This window comes from Triticum urartu, chromosome 7, assembly GCF_003073215.2.
Source record: "Triticum urartu cultivar G1812 chromosome 7, Tu2.1, whole genome shotgun sequence".
NCBI classification, from domain to species: Eukaryota; Viridiplantae; Streptophyta; class Magnoliopsida; order Poales; family Poaceae; genus Triticum; species Triticum urartu.
The window spans coordinates 679,614,664-679,629,437 of record NC_053028.1 but is presented as its reverse complement, the minus strand read 5'-3'; the positions used below and the strand labels follow the sequence as shown (position 1 = coordinate 679,629,437).

At 45.6% G+C, this 14,774-nt stretch overlaps 1 pseudogene; it reads right to left on the bottom strand.

Annotated features, from left to right (window-relative positions):
- Positions 1-763: 763 nt before the first annotated feature.
- Positions 764-2,082, bottom strand: LOC125522330 (annotated as a pseudogene).
- Between the last annotated feature and the right edge of the window lie 12,692 nt (positions 2,083-14,774).

Genomic DNA, 14,774 nt, shown 5'->3' with positions numbered 1-14,774 from the left:
GCCATGCGATAATGATCGAACGCTCTAGATGATGGAAGAGTTTTTGGTGGGTTTTGGGCCAAATTGGAAGGGTGTTGGGCTGCAACACTCACGAGGCCTTTTCGGTCCCTCAGTTAACCGTTGGAGTATCAAACGAAGTCCAAATGGCACGAAACTTGACAGGCGATCTACCGGTAGTAAACCAAGGCCGCTTGGCAAGTCTCGGTCCAATCCGGAAATGTTTAACGCCCACGCACGAAAAGAGGTAGAAAGGGGCACCGGAGCAGATAGGAGCGCCGGAATGCAAAACGGACAACGGGGAAAATGCTCGGATGCATGAGACGAACACGTATGCAAATACAATGCACATGATGACATGATATGAGATGCATGACAAGGCAACAACACACGGAGATAAAAACCCAAACCCGAGGAAAATAAAATAACTTAGGCCGGAAACGGAAAGAGTTGGGATACAGATAAGGTAAATTACATCTGGGGTGTTACAATATTCCCTGCAAAGTAGAACACATTTCCCCTGTCTATGATTGTTGGTTTGGACCCACGCGTCATAGGCAGGGCGCATGTTAAAATTGTGCAATCAAATTTTCTGTGGGGACAAATACATGTATGCCCCCAAGTTCAATATTCATCGCAACAGTTTCAGAGCAAAGAGAAGCTTTGCATTCATTATTCGCATATGACTGCTTAAGTTTTAGAATTTCTGGTATTGAGTGACAAGTTATGGAATTTGAAATTGCACTAATATGTTATTTTAATTTTGGCACCCATTGCCCTATAAAAGAAAGGCAAATCCTTATATTTTTGCAAGTGGCCACATATTTATTTTCCTCAACTGTGAAATCAATGGCACCTTCTTACTGCTACATCTGTGCAATGTCCTTGTTATACTGAGCTATCCATCCATGTATGATCTCAACTTCCTGTCTCCTTTGTTCTACAACCTAGTCTGGGTCATCCTTGGTTGCATATCTGAACTCCAAATGATGGGCCCCTGAACAGCACCACCACAAGTAGTCATGCGTTAGTATGTTCAAAATACTTTTGACCTTGCATATTTTCTGCAACTTCATGTTTACCTTTCTCTGTGACAAGAGCAATGATGCTGGATGATATGTTCTTGAGAACCCTGATAGCATTTTGAAAAGAAAGAATATTAGTATTGTTTACTATGGTAAAAAAATACCTCAATGGTTGAAACTATCAACTGAATAATTCATATAGTGAAATCTTTTACTCTTACCCCCCTCGACTCCACGGGTCTCGCATCCCGTTGGAGAAGATGATGTTGCTCCCAAACCTCTTGAGAACTTTGTCAATTTTCTGCACTGGATTGTGCAATTCAGTAGCACCAGGTGAGCACATGCCACCCACCAATTGTTGCTACTGACGTCCATATGTAAACACTAAAAAATCTGAAATAAACTTACATGGCCACCATATTCAGTAGTGATCCAGTTCATCCTCGGGCGAACCTCATAGCTGGCAAAGCAGCCCTCGGACTTCTCTTCGTAGCTGAAGCCGGATGGCGGAAACATGCTCTCATTCGACACCGTCATTGGCATGACCATCTCTGTGCAAGCCTGCACATAAGTTGTTTCAGGAAACAAACACATACGAACTTCAGTCTTGGAGTGTTATCAGTAAACCACATGTATGTCACTGTTAGTCAGGATTTTACCTGCCAGCCCCAACCGCTGAGGCCATGGGGGTCATCCCCACTCTCAACCTGGAAGCATTTCTGGTCGCGTGTGTAATTGTAGTATAGACTCGCCGCTGCAAAAGCTTTTTCGACGACGTCTGCACCCGCGGGAAAAGAATCAATGATCTTGCACATCTGTAGAAATGACAGGGGAATTACATGCTTAGCAGAGGAGGAAAAAAACAGGTCATCTTTTTGCATGACTCGGTTTAGTAACTCTGAAACTCTTATTTCTTTGTCCATTCACTTGATGTAATGCAGGCAAGAGTAAGGGATGTAAATTGGGTTACAAGTGGCTAACCTCCTTGACAGGGTAAGCAGGCAGATTCATCATGAAATTGGCTAGAGTTGGATAGTCCACCATGGTTGTGTATGTGAATGCCATCCATAGCCAGTTGGACAGCGAACTAGGGAACCGCACGGTCCTAAAATTTGAGGGATAACACAACGTCAGTCATCATCCATTCATTCAGATGTGGCGCTCTTCATTAGTTCACCACACTGGCAATCTTGTCAAGATGAGGTTTTCATGTCCAGTCATGTTTGCTTTACTTACACTTCACACAAAGAAAACAATACTTGCGGTCTTAATCCCATGTTTTTCTCCCTATATTAATGAATGGGGTATTGAATTCATGCTTAAGCCAGTTGCTCCAAAAGTCCGAACTGATGAAGAGAGGCAGACAATATATTTTAGCACTCGCCCTCACGTCTAGGATATTTTAGTCCTTCGACGTTGGATTGATGTAGGTCGTGGAATCTTTTTTTAATACAACGCAGGGTCTTGAACTCAAGACCTTTTTGGATGGAGAGAGACGGCGATATATTTAACATGGGGTCTCCCCAGCAGTTTTCAGTAAAGGAAAAAGGAAGGAAGAATCTCCTTGTATGTTATGATTGAGAGTTGGTGGTGTGTTGGATAAAGCTTACTTGCACGCCCTGAATGTTTTGCTGAGCTCCAAGAGGCATGTGTCGCTGGATCCCCTGTCATCAAGCACATCCCAAGCTGCCTTGATGACACTGAAGCATTCTAGAAAACACATGTAGAGCTCAGGATCATAGCATGCACACATTAATCATGGCAAAAATGACAAAAGTGCATTTGCTGAAATAGATCTGAAATATTCCTCACATAGCCCTCTTCCAACAGCATTTCGGGCATCAAGATGAGCTCAAATGAAAATGATGCAATGAGATGAAATGATGTACTCATCGAGGCAAACATTTTGATATGCTACACGCACGAATCGGAGCTACGGATGAAGAGTTGTGGCATGCGGAAAAATGCTAAAAGTCAACCCTCGTCCCAGATCTAGATCTAGGCACTATAGCACGCGCGAGGAACGAGGTTCGCCGGATTCGTCGCCGGAGACGACGGAGCTCACCGGAGTTGATGGAACTTGCCGGATCCGCCGACGTGGGTATCGCCGGAGAGGATGAACGACGACGAGGGGAGGCGGAGGAGACCGGGCGGCGCGGGGAGGTCGCGGCGGAGGAGCGCCTCCGGCCGACGACGAGGAGCTGCGGCCGGCGCGGATCTTGCGGCAGTGCAGCGAGCCGGTGCGGGCGAAGGGCGGCGCCGGCCGGCGAAGGGCGGCGCACGGTGTCGGGAGCGAGGAAGAGGATCGGGCGAGGCGGCGGGAGGCGATGGGCCGAGAGGGCCGGACGCGGGCCCCGCGGGCCTGGCGCGGTCGGCGGCTATGCGGTCCCGCCCGGGACAGGTGGCGTCGGCGGATTGGTCGGCGGCGGCAGGCGAACACGTCCGATCGGTGGGATTTTGTCCGGCGGCGGCGGGGACGAAAAAGACTAGGGTTAGGGTCGGAGAAGACCCGAAAATTTTGAGGGGAGACCTATTTATAGAGGTAGGGGGAGCTAGGAAGCTCCAAATGAGGTGCGGTTTTCAGCCACGCGATCGTGATCGAACGCTCTAGATGATGGAGGGGTTTAAGGTGGGTTTTGGGCCACTTTGGAAGGGTGTTTGGCTGCAACACACATGAGGCCTTTTCGGTCCCTCGGTTAACCGTTGGAGTATCAAACGAAGTCCAAATGGTACAAAACTTGACAGGCGGTCTACCGGTAGTAAACCAAGGCCGCATGACAAGTATCGGTCTAGTCCGAAAACGTTTAACCCCCACACACGAAAAGAGGTAGAAAGGGACACCGGAGGACATAGGAGCGCCGGAATGCAAAACGGACAACGGGGAAAATGCTCGGATGCATGAGACGAACACGTATGCAAATGCAATGCACATGATAACATGATATGAGATGCATGACAAAGACAACACACACGGAGACAAAAACCCGACAACGATGAAATAGAATAATTTAGTGCCGAAAACGGTAAGAGTTGGGATACAAATAAGGTAAATTACATCCGGGGTGTTACAACACTCCACCACTACGAAAGGATCTCGTCCCGAGATCTAGGACTAGAAAAACTCCGGGTACTCAGAACGGAGGTGATCCTCGCGTTCCCAGGTGGCTTCACGGTCGGAATGATGTGACCACTTGACTTTGAGGAATTTGATTGACTTGTTGCGACTCTTGCGCTCAGCTTCTTCAAGGATAGCAACGGGGTGCTCACGATAAGAAAGGTCTTCTTGGAGATCAATGTCTTCGAAGTTGACGGTGCGGTCAGGGTTCTTGAAGCACTTGCGGAGTTGAGACACGTGAAACAGGTCGTGCACGTTTGCGAAGTTGGAGGGAAGCTCAAGTTGATAGGCGAGATCGCCTCTCTTGTTGACGATCTTGAAAGGACCCACGTATCTAGGGGCAAGCTTCCCTTTGATACTGAAGCGATGAGTACCTTTTATTGGAGAGACGCGGAGGTATACATGGTCTCCGATCTTGAAAGCCAAGTCACGATGCTTACTATCATAGTAACTCTTCTGGCGTGATTGCGCGGCTTTGAGATTATCACGAATGACTTTGCACATTTCTTCTGCCTCTGTGATCAAGTCATTTCCATGAAGTTGACGTTCACTAGTCTCTGACCAGTTAAGAGGAGTACGACACTTCCTGCCATAGAGAATTTCAAATGGGGCCTTGCCCAAACTCGCTTGGAAGTTGTTGTTGTAGGAGAACTCGGCATATGGAAGACAATCTTCCCACTTCATACCGAAGGAGATAACGCAAGCCATGAGCATATCTTCGAGAATCTGATTGACACGCTCGACTTGGCCGCTAGTTTGGGGATAAAAAGTTGTGCTGAAACAGATGTTGGTGCCCATGGCCTTATCAAAAGAATCCCAAAACTTGGAGGTGAAGATGCTGCCACAATCTGAAGAAATTAACTGTGGAATGCCGTGCAGAGAGACAATCCGGGAGGTATATAGCTCTGCCAATTGAGCTGCTGTGATGGATTCTTTGATTGGAAGGAAATGAGCCACTTTAGTGAGTTTGTCGATGACAACGAAGATAGCATCATTGCCACGCTTGGACTTTTTAAATCAAGTCACGAAGTCCATCTCAATGTGGTCAAACTTCCATTCTGGAATGGCAAGAGGTTGGAGAAGACCAGCTGGTCGTTGGTGTTCTGCCTTCACTCTTCTGCAGACATCACATTCATTCATGAACTGAGCAATCTCGCGCTTCATTCGAGTCCACCAATATGACTGCTTGAGGTCATGGTACATCTTTGTACTCCCAGGGTGGATGGAGAGGAGTGAATTGTGAGCCTCGTTCACAATGACTTTACGAAGGTCACCTTTAGGCACAACAATGTGATCCTTGAAGAAAAGAGTATCCTTGTCATGAAGGCGATAGCACTTGTACTTGGGTTGACTCTTGGCAATCCCAATCTTCACCTTCTTCACCATAGCATCAAGAAGTTGAGCCTCGCGAATCTGATCTTCCAAATTAGGAGAGACTTGGAGGTTGGCGAGGAAACCTTGAGGAACAACTTGCAGATTGAGTTTGCGGAAAGCTTCACAAATCTCGGGTTGGTAAGGCTTGAGAATCAAACTATTGCAGTAAGCCTTTCTGCTCAATGCGTCAGCAATTACATTGGCCTTGCCTGGAGTATATTCGATGCTCGGATTATACTCTTACATTGGTCTGCCTGAGGTTGAGATTAGGCTGAGTGAAGATGTACTTGAGACTCTTGCGATCAGTGAAGATGTCCACTTTTCGTCCCAATAAGAGATGTCTCCAAGTCAAAAGAGCATGCACAACTGCCGCCAACTCGAGGTCGTGAGTGGGGTAGTTCTTTTCATTGGGCTTCAAATGGCGAGAGGTATAGGCCACAACTTTCTAATCTTGCATCAACACTGCACCAAGACCTTGCAGAGAAGCATCACAGAAGACCTCGAACGGTTTGGATTCATCTGGAGGAGTCAGAACTAGAGCAGTGACTAATTTCTCTTTCAGGGTGTTGAAAGCGATGTCACATTCAGGAGACCAAACGTACTTGAGGTGCTTCTAGAGAAGGTTGGAAAGAGGCTTCGCGATCTTTGAAAAGTTCTCAATGAACCTTCGATAATAGCTTGCGAGCCCAAGGAAGCTGCGGAGTTGCTTCACGTTCTGAGGTGGTTCCCAATTCACAATTGTAGACACCTTCTCCGGATTAACCGCTACACCCTTGGCAGAGATGATATGCGCAAGGTAGAGAACCTCATCGAGCCAAAACTCGCACTTTGAAAACTTGGCATAGAACTGATGTTCTCTAAGCTTATCCAGCACCAAATGCAAGTGCTTGGCATGATCCTCCTTGTTCTTGGAAAAGACCAAAATGTCATTGAGGTAGACCAAGACCAAGACCAAGACGAGCGTTGACGAGGCCGAAAGACATGACAGTGTATTCATATGAACCATAGCTTGTTCTGAATGCTGTCTTGGGGATATCTTGCTCACGAATTCGAATCTGGTGATAGCCCATACGGAGATCAAGCTTGGAGAATACTTGAGCACCTTTGAGTTGTTCAAACAGCTCGTTGATGTTGGGAAGTGGGTACTTGTTCTTTATAGTCTTCTTGTTCAATGGACGGTAGTCAACACAAAGTCGGTCCGTTCCATCCTTCTTCTTCACAAAAAGAACTCCACAACCCCACGGAGAAGAACTAGGTCGGATGAGACCCATTCGCTCTTGTTCATCGAGTTGCTTCTTCAGCTCCTTCAACTCTTTAGGTCCCAGCTTGTAAGGGCGTTTGCAAATAGGTTCCGTGCCAGGCTCAAGATCAATGACGAATTCAACTGGCCGGTGCGGAGGCACTCCTGGAAGCTCTTCTGGAAAGACGTCTTGATATTCGCAAACGACTGGAATTTGAGAAATGGCATCTAGTTCACCCTTCTCATTGAGAGAAAACAGTCGAATGGTATCATCCCTTGCGGCAAAGACAATTACATCCTTAGACGAATGAGTCAATTGAATCTTCCTGGCAGCACAATCAAGCTGAGCCTTGTGCTTAGAAAGCCAATCCATTCCAAGAATAAGATCAATATCCGAGTTACCAAGGACCACTGGAGAGGACAGAAACTTGTAGTCGCCCAACGTGATAGAGACATCGGGAGCAACCAAACTAGAAGTCAAAAGCTTGCCGGGAGAAACAACTTGCATGACTTTGGGCATAACCTCAGTATCAACATTGTGCTTCGATGCAAATGGGAATGACAAGAAAGAATGCGATGCACCAGTGTCTAAAAGTACTTTTGCAGGAACATCGTTAACAGGAAGGTTACCCATGATGACATCTGACGAGTCCTCTGCCTGAGCTGCGTTCAACAAGTTGACCTTGGCGTGCTTGGGGTTATGCTTGACCACTGCGGTACTTGCAGATCTCACAGGAGGAGGAGGAGGAAGACGCCTCTAATTGAAGCATTTGTTGGCATAGTTACCCTTCTGTTGGCACTTGTTGCACGTGACCTCCGAGAGTGGACGGTGATACGGAGCACTTGATCTTGGAGCTTGAGACGAAGTCTTGTTCTGAAAGCCAGGGTTGGGGTGGTGGGAAGATCCATTGCCACCTTTTCTCTTCTGCTGATAAGGCTGACGGAACGGAGGAGGAGGCAGCCAATACTTTTGCTGCTTAGCCACTTGAGTTGAGGAAGAAGGAGTTGCATCTCTGACTCCCTTCTTGGAAGCATCGCACTTCAGTTGGGCAACCTCTTGCTTCATTGCCATGTTGTAAAACTCATCGTACTTCTTGGGCTCAAAAAGGACGAGAGCTAGCTGGAGTTCTTCTTTGAGACCACCCCTGAACTGGTATATCATGCTCTTATCGTTAGGGACGTCTTGCTTAGCGAAATGGGCGAGCTTCTGAAACATGATGTTGTACTGGTAAACAGACATAGTGCCTTGCTTCAGGTTGTGGAATTCCTCACGCTTGCTTTCAACAACACTCTGAGGAATGTGATGAGCTTTGAAGTCTTGACGGAATTCATCCCAGGTAATCACACGGCCTCCTCTGGAATCTTTGTATTGCTGAAACCATTCTGCAGCTTGGTCTTTGAGTTGGAAGGAGGCAAACTTGACAAAGTCCTCAGGCCTGACGTTACTGCACTCGAAATGCTTGCATATGTCCATGAGCCAATCATCAGCGTCTGAGGCCTCGACACAGTTGCTGAAGGTCTTTGGCTGGTTAGCAAGGAACTGGTTGAGTGTAGCAAACTAATTCTGATTGTTGCCATGGCCTTGGTTGCGCTCTTGCAGAATTTGCATGATCAGCTGCGTGTTTGCATTGGTAGCGGCCATCACAGCTTGCCATGCCTCCGGAGGTGGAGGTGGTGGTGGCGGATCCTGATTCTGGTTCTGACCCTTAGCAGGAGCCATCCTGAAGAGGGTGACATCCGTTAGCATCTTGACTGAAATATATTCAAGCTGAATCAAACGGATTGAAATTGCAACTTATAGTCTTCACATCCGAACAAAATGAACGAATGCATTCCAATTGAAATGGTCACATTTCCATAAATTGAGAAGCCACTAGATAGAGGTAGAATAAAAACAACAAGGTACGGACAAGAACAAATACTTGGTGAGGATTACCCAATCCCAAACCAAATATCCGCGGAAGAAGAACTAGAGCTACAAGAATTCCCACCTATGAAACTCCCGAACCTTTCCGGTTATGCAATCAGGTGTTCGGGATACAAGGGAAGAATAATATCTCACCCAAATCTAGCAAATCCTACATCCAGCTGTATCCATCCTTCAACACATAACCGAGAGAACTTCGGAAATCATTTACCTCAACCTTCGAAAAGCATCCGTTATACAAGTTATGGCAATACTCCCGAACTCCCGCCCCAGTACTGGGTGGCGTCGAGGTTATCTCACCAACAACTGCATAAAAGAGATTTTCGATGTCGGCGAAACTCAGGTATTCCAGAATCTCGACGATAAAATTGTGACGACAACACCTCGGAGCTCAACTCCCCGGGACACTGCCACAACCCCTAAATGTCAGGAGGCACCAAGAACAATGTTCTCGTCACAAAACCATCGGAACGATTCCAAGATACCTGTGTGATCCTAAAAAAATGTGAAATTTGAGAAGAGTAGAGTCAAAACTCTACGTCAGGATGCCTCACCAGAGCGACGAAGGGACTGAGGAGTAAAAAGAATTCCTAACTCTCCAATATATATATATAATCCTAAAGGACTCAAAACATTTTTCTAGACTCAACAACGCCAATGATTCGATCAAGCAGGGGGCTCCTAAGGTCGGGGAAGGCTCTGATTACCAACTTGTAACACCCTCGATGCGGCTATATCTCCTATGTGTCGAAGCACGACTTAGAGGCATAACCGTATTGAAAGCAATGTCGCAAGTGAGGTAATCTTCGCAAACAACCCATGTACATAAATAAAGGGGAAAGGTACATAGTTGGCTTACACTCGCCACGTCACACAAATACATAAATAAGTCATTACATTCATCCAATACACTCAGGGTCCGACTACGGTACCAAAATAAATATCAACCCCGAAATACGACAACGTCCTCGATCGCCCCAACTGCGGACCAGTACTGATCATCTGGGAAAGACACATAGTAATGACGAGAGTCTTCATCGAACTCCCAGTTGAGCCCGGTCATATCATCTGGAACGGTATCATCGGTCCCTGCATCTGGTTTTAGAAGTAATATGTGAGTCACGGGGACTCAGCAATCTCGCACCCTCGCGATCAAGACTATTTAAGCTTATAGGTAAGGTAAGGTATGATGTGGAGCTGCAGCAAGCGACTAGCATATATGGTGGCTAACATATTCGCAAAAGAGAGCGAGAAGAGAAAGGAAAAGCACGGTCGAACAACTATGATCAAGAAGTGATCGTAGAACAACCTACGTCAAGCATTACTCCAACACTGTGTTCGCTTCTCGGACTCTGCCGAGAAGAGACCATCACGGTAACACACGCGGTTGGTGCATTTTAATTAAGTTATGTTTCATGTTATCTACAAGAGGACATTAACAAATTCCCATTTGCCCATAACCGCGGGTACAACTTTCAAAAGTTCAAATCCCTCCAGGGGAGTCCCAACTTAGTCCATCACAAGCTCTCATGGTCAACGAAGGATATTCCTTCTCCCAAGACAATCCGATCGGACTCGGCATCCCGGTTTCAAGACATCCTCGACAATTGTAAAACAAGTCCAGCAACACCGCCCGAATGTGCCGACAAATCCCAATAGGAGCTGCACATATCTCGTTCTCAGGGCACGCTCAGATTAGACATCCTACGAGTAAAACCAACCCTCAAGTTGCCCCGAGGTGGCCCCACAATCTACTCGGTCGGACCAACACTCAGAGGAGCACTGGCCCAGGGGGGTTTAATAAAGATGACCCTCGGGCTCCGGAAACCCAAGGGAAAAGAGGCTAGGTGGCAAATGGTAAAACCAAGGTTGGGCATTGTTGGAGGAGTTTTATTTAAGGCGAACTGTCAAGGGGTTCCCATTATAACCCAACCGTGTAAGGACCGCAAAAATCCGGGAACTTAACACTGATATGACGGAAACTAGGGTGGCAAGAGTGGAACAAAACACTAGTTATAAGGCCGAGCCTTCCACCCTTTACCAAGTATATAGGTGCATTAAGATAAACAAGATAATATTGTGATATCCCACCAATAAACAACGTTCCAACAAGGAACGATCTCCAATCTTCCCCTGTAACTAGCAACGCTATAAGAGGGGTTGAGCAAAGCGGTAACATAGCCAAACAACGGTTTGCTAGGACATGGTGGGTTAGAGGTTTGACATGGCAATATGGGAGGCATGATAAGCAAGTGGTAGGTATCGTAGCATAGGCATAGCAAAAGAGCGAGCATCTAGCAAGCAAAGATAGAAGTGATTTCGAGGGTATGGTCATCTTGCCTGCAAAACTCTCAGAGTTGCCTTGATCCTCGTAAGCGAACTCAACGGGCTCCTCGTTCACGAACTCGTCTCCCGGCTCTACCCAAACAAGAACAACAAGCAAAAGGAGCACAATCAACCACGTGCAATGCTCAAGCAACATGATGCAAACATGGTATGATATGCGGGATGCGGTATGTGATGCATATGCATGATTTAGAAAGAAATGATTAAACATGGCCTCAACTTGGAAATCCAAGAGTGCCACTGGAAAGGTGAGTTGATTTCGGTTGAAATCGATATAAAGATCACCGGAATCGGATGCATGGTTTGGAAATGGCAAGCAAAACAAATATGGCACCGGTCTGTGATAAACAGCAAGTGACCAACTAAATGCATCAAGATAAACATGCTACAGCACTCAAACATAACAACAAAATACATGGCAGGGATCCACTCATGATTCTTGACAAAAGATGAACACTGAGCTACAGCTAATTCATCCATTAACGGGTTCAAACAAGCATGGCAAAAGTGCAAAAGATTACTGGTTTCAGACTTGGTGAAATAACAACAAATCAGGAATTTATCATCAGGAAGCAATCTTTAGAGCATGAAACCTACATGCTACAGGAACATATCATGGCAAAGCAAGGCATGGCATTAAGCTACTCAAAGCACATAACAAAAGTCCCTTAGTGACCTTGAGCCAAAAGGGATCAGAAAATACAATTGCAAGCATGTGAACATAGCAAAAACATAAACAGATTCAGACTTAGTGAAAAACTGGAGCATGCAAAACAGTTAACGAGTAGGCATGTTTACGAGCTCGATGCACTCACTACGAGGTATTGCTTGACAAACTAAGCATATACACATCAAGAAGACATGGCATATAAGCTAGACATGGCAAGAACAACAACATAGTATGCACGGATCAACAACAACAACCTCGGCAAAATCGTTAAACAAGATAACAATCTGCAGGAACATTTTATAGCAAAAGTAGAGCTCGATTGACTCAAGCTAGGTTGCTCCATAAATGCAAACAAAGACATGGATGGATAGAGCACCACAATATTAACAAAACATCCTTACTGATCACCCTCAAAAGAGGCACGGATCACTAGGAAACAACATGAACATATGACATAAAAACAAAAACAGAACAAGGATTAGCTCAGTGGCTATGCGGCCCTTGAATAGCACTTGATATTGAGGCTTGGCAGCCTATGAAGGCCTTGTTTTTCTGGTTTGTATTTGCTTTGAACATTTTTTAGGTTCATCTTTTGTGCCGTATTGATATATGGTTTAAAATTGGTTAGGGCCATGTCACCTTGATCCTTATGATTCATGTTTGAATCTATCCGGAGTTTTGATAAACCGATCTTGCTCTGGGCGATAAGTCGCCAGTATGCTTTGATTATGCACTTGGAGTTCTACGCTCTAAGTTTTTGGAATGTTACCCTTGCTACATGTTGTGTTGTAAGCCGGCAGTATGAACTGATTTCACAGGCCATGTAGCCTTGATTATATGACTCATAATTGAGCATCTTTGGGTTTGATGACCTGCCCTGATAGCGGACGTTAAGTCGTCAGGATATCTTTGCCTTGAGCAATCAAAATCATGATATTGCATGCCTACGAGTCAATACCCGCGACGGATTATAATTATTGAGGTATCACCATGATGTCAAATCTCCATGTATGTTTTCCAATATAGTATGAATATTCGGGTTTTTGATAACCCGACCTGGCTTTGGATGTTAAGTCGCCAGTGTACTTAGATTGTGCAATTGGTGTTATGCGCTATGAATCTTTGGGCTGTCAACCTCATTGGATATGGTGATGTAAGCCGACAGTGTGAACTAAATTCACAGGTATATTTTGTACTTGTTATATGAAGATGTGAGGTTTGATAACCCGCCCTGGCTTTGGACGTTAAGTCGCCAGTATATTTTGAATTGCGCCATTGGAATCATGCGCTTATAAATCATTGAATTGTTACCCTCACTGGATGTGGCGATGTAAGCCGACAATTTGAGCCAATTTTCTAGGTATGTTTTCAAATTTTTGGATGAATATGCGAGGTTTGATAACCTTCCCTAGCTTTTTACTTTAAGTCGCCGGTATGTTTAGGCTTGAATGGTCTTAATTCTAGTCTTTTCCATAATTGCATAAGACTATATTATGTTTGGGTTGTTACCCGCCCTGGCTTTTGACGTTAAGTCACCAGGGTATATGTTGTTTAAACTTTGTGTAGGACATGCAGAGCTTTACACATAAAGATACTACTATTGCTCATATGAATCATTGCGTTTAAGCCCATCATCTGGCCATCTGAAAATATTGTCGGGTTATTCTGCTCCGGGTTATATCTTATCTTATCTTATATCTTATCTTATCTTATATTTACTAATTGGAGGCACCTTTCTTGATCTCTCATTAATCCACATCATCAAGATTAATTAAACCGTTAGATTATAAAATTTACGACCAGGATGAAAAGACAACTTGCGTAACGCAGATGATCCAATTAAAACCATTACCGTGCGCATCAAGGGCGTAGCCTTGCTAGTGGCGGAGCCAGGGGTATTCGTGGGCATTCCATGGAATACCAAAGAATCTGGCCCCAAAAAAATTAAGTATACATGTTATACATCGAAGCCCACTAGAGCAGCCCATCCAGCCACGCACCAGACGCCAACAACAGAGCAGGTCTCCGTCTCTCACTCTTCCTCTCTCGATGCAAATCTCCAAACCTAGCGACCGTTGACGGCGCCGGCGCCATCGCCAGCAAGCGAGGTCCGACGGACGAGGTCGGCCCTCTGCCCCTCTGGCCGTCTCCCTTCCCTCCCCTCCGGCCTCCGTGGCTGTGGTCCGTGCGGGGCAGCGCCGCAGCGGGCTTCCTCCGGCCTCCGTCGCCGTCAGCAGTCGCCGCTTCAGTCCGCCAGCCGACAGGCTAGAAGGAGAAGCCACCCAATGTCCAATCCATCCAGTACTGCATCCATCTACAAATTACCAAGGTAAATTTCCTCTGTCTTTTAAACAAATCTGAAGCTTTTTTGATAAATTTCCACTGCTAGAAGCCACTGATCTGCCACGGATTGATTGCTACTTTGTTGATTTGTTCTTGTATAAATTGTAATTGTTTGTACAATTGTCCATCAGTTCATGCCACTGATTTCTACTTTGTTTGTCCATTCAATCCATGCCACATTGCAACTGCCACTTATTTCTACTTTGTTTGTGTGATGTAGATGAAGAAGTATGTTGGCATATTTGAATTGTGGGACATATCTTCAAACTAAGGCAAGAAAAACAATTTCTACGTCCACATTTGTTGTTTGTTCTACTATATTGCTTTGGTCAATTTTTTTTGCTAGTATTATTGGTGGTCATTGAGTCATTGATATTGTCACAATGTTATTTTGTGGCATCGATGTATGGTCATCGAGTCATACCTATTATATTGTTGTTAGAGATATTGCCACAATGGTATTTTGCTACTATTATAAATGTATGGTCATCGAGTCACTAATGTTACCATCTTACTACATATTTATCGTTCTATTATATTGCTTAGGCAAAAAAAAAATTTACAAGAATACCCAGGAGTAAATTCCTGGCTCCGCCACTGAGCCTTGCGCTAGCCACGTCGGCAGAACGAGCCGAGCGAGGTACTGTGCGGGCTGTTCGTTTTCACCGGGCCACGTGTGTGTTATGCCCCAGCCCAATCGCAGCCCTAGCCCCGTTTCCAATCCCACCCCCCGCGAG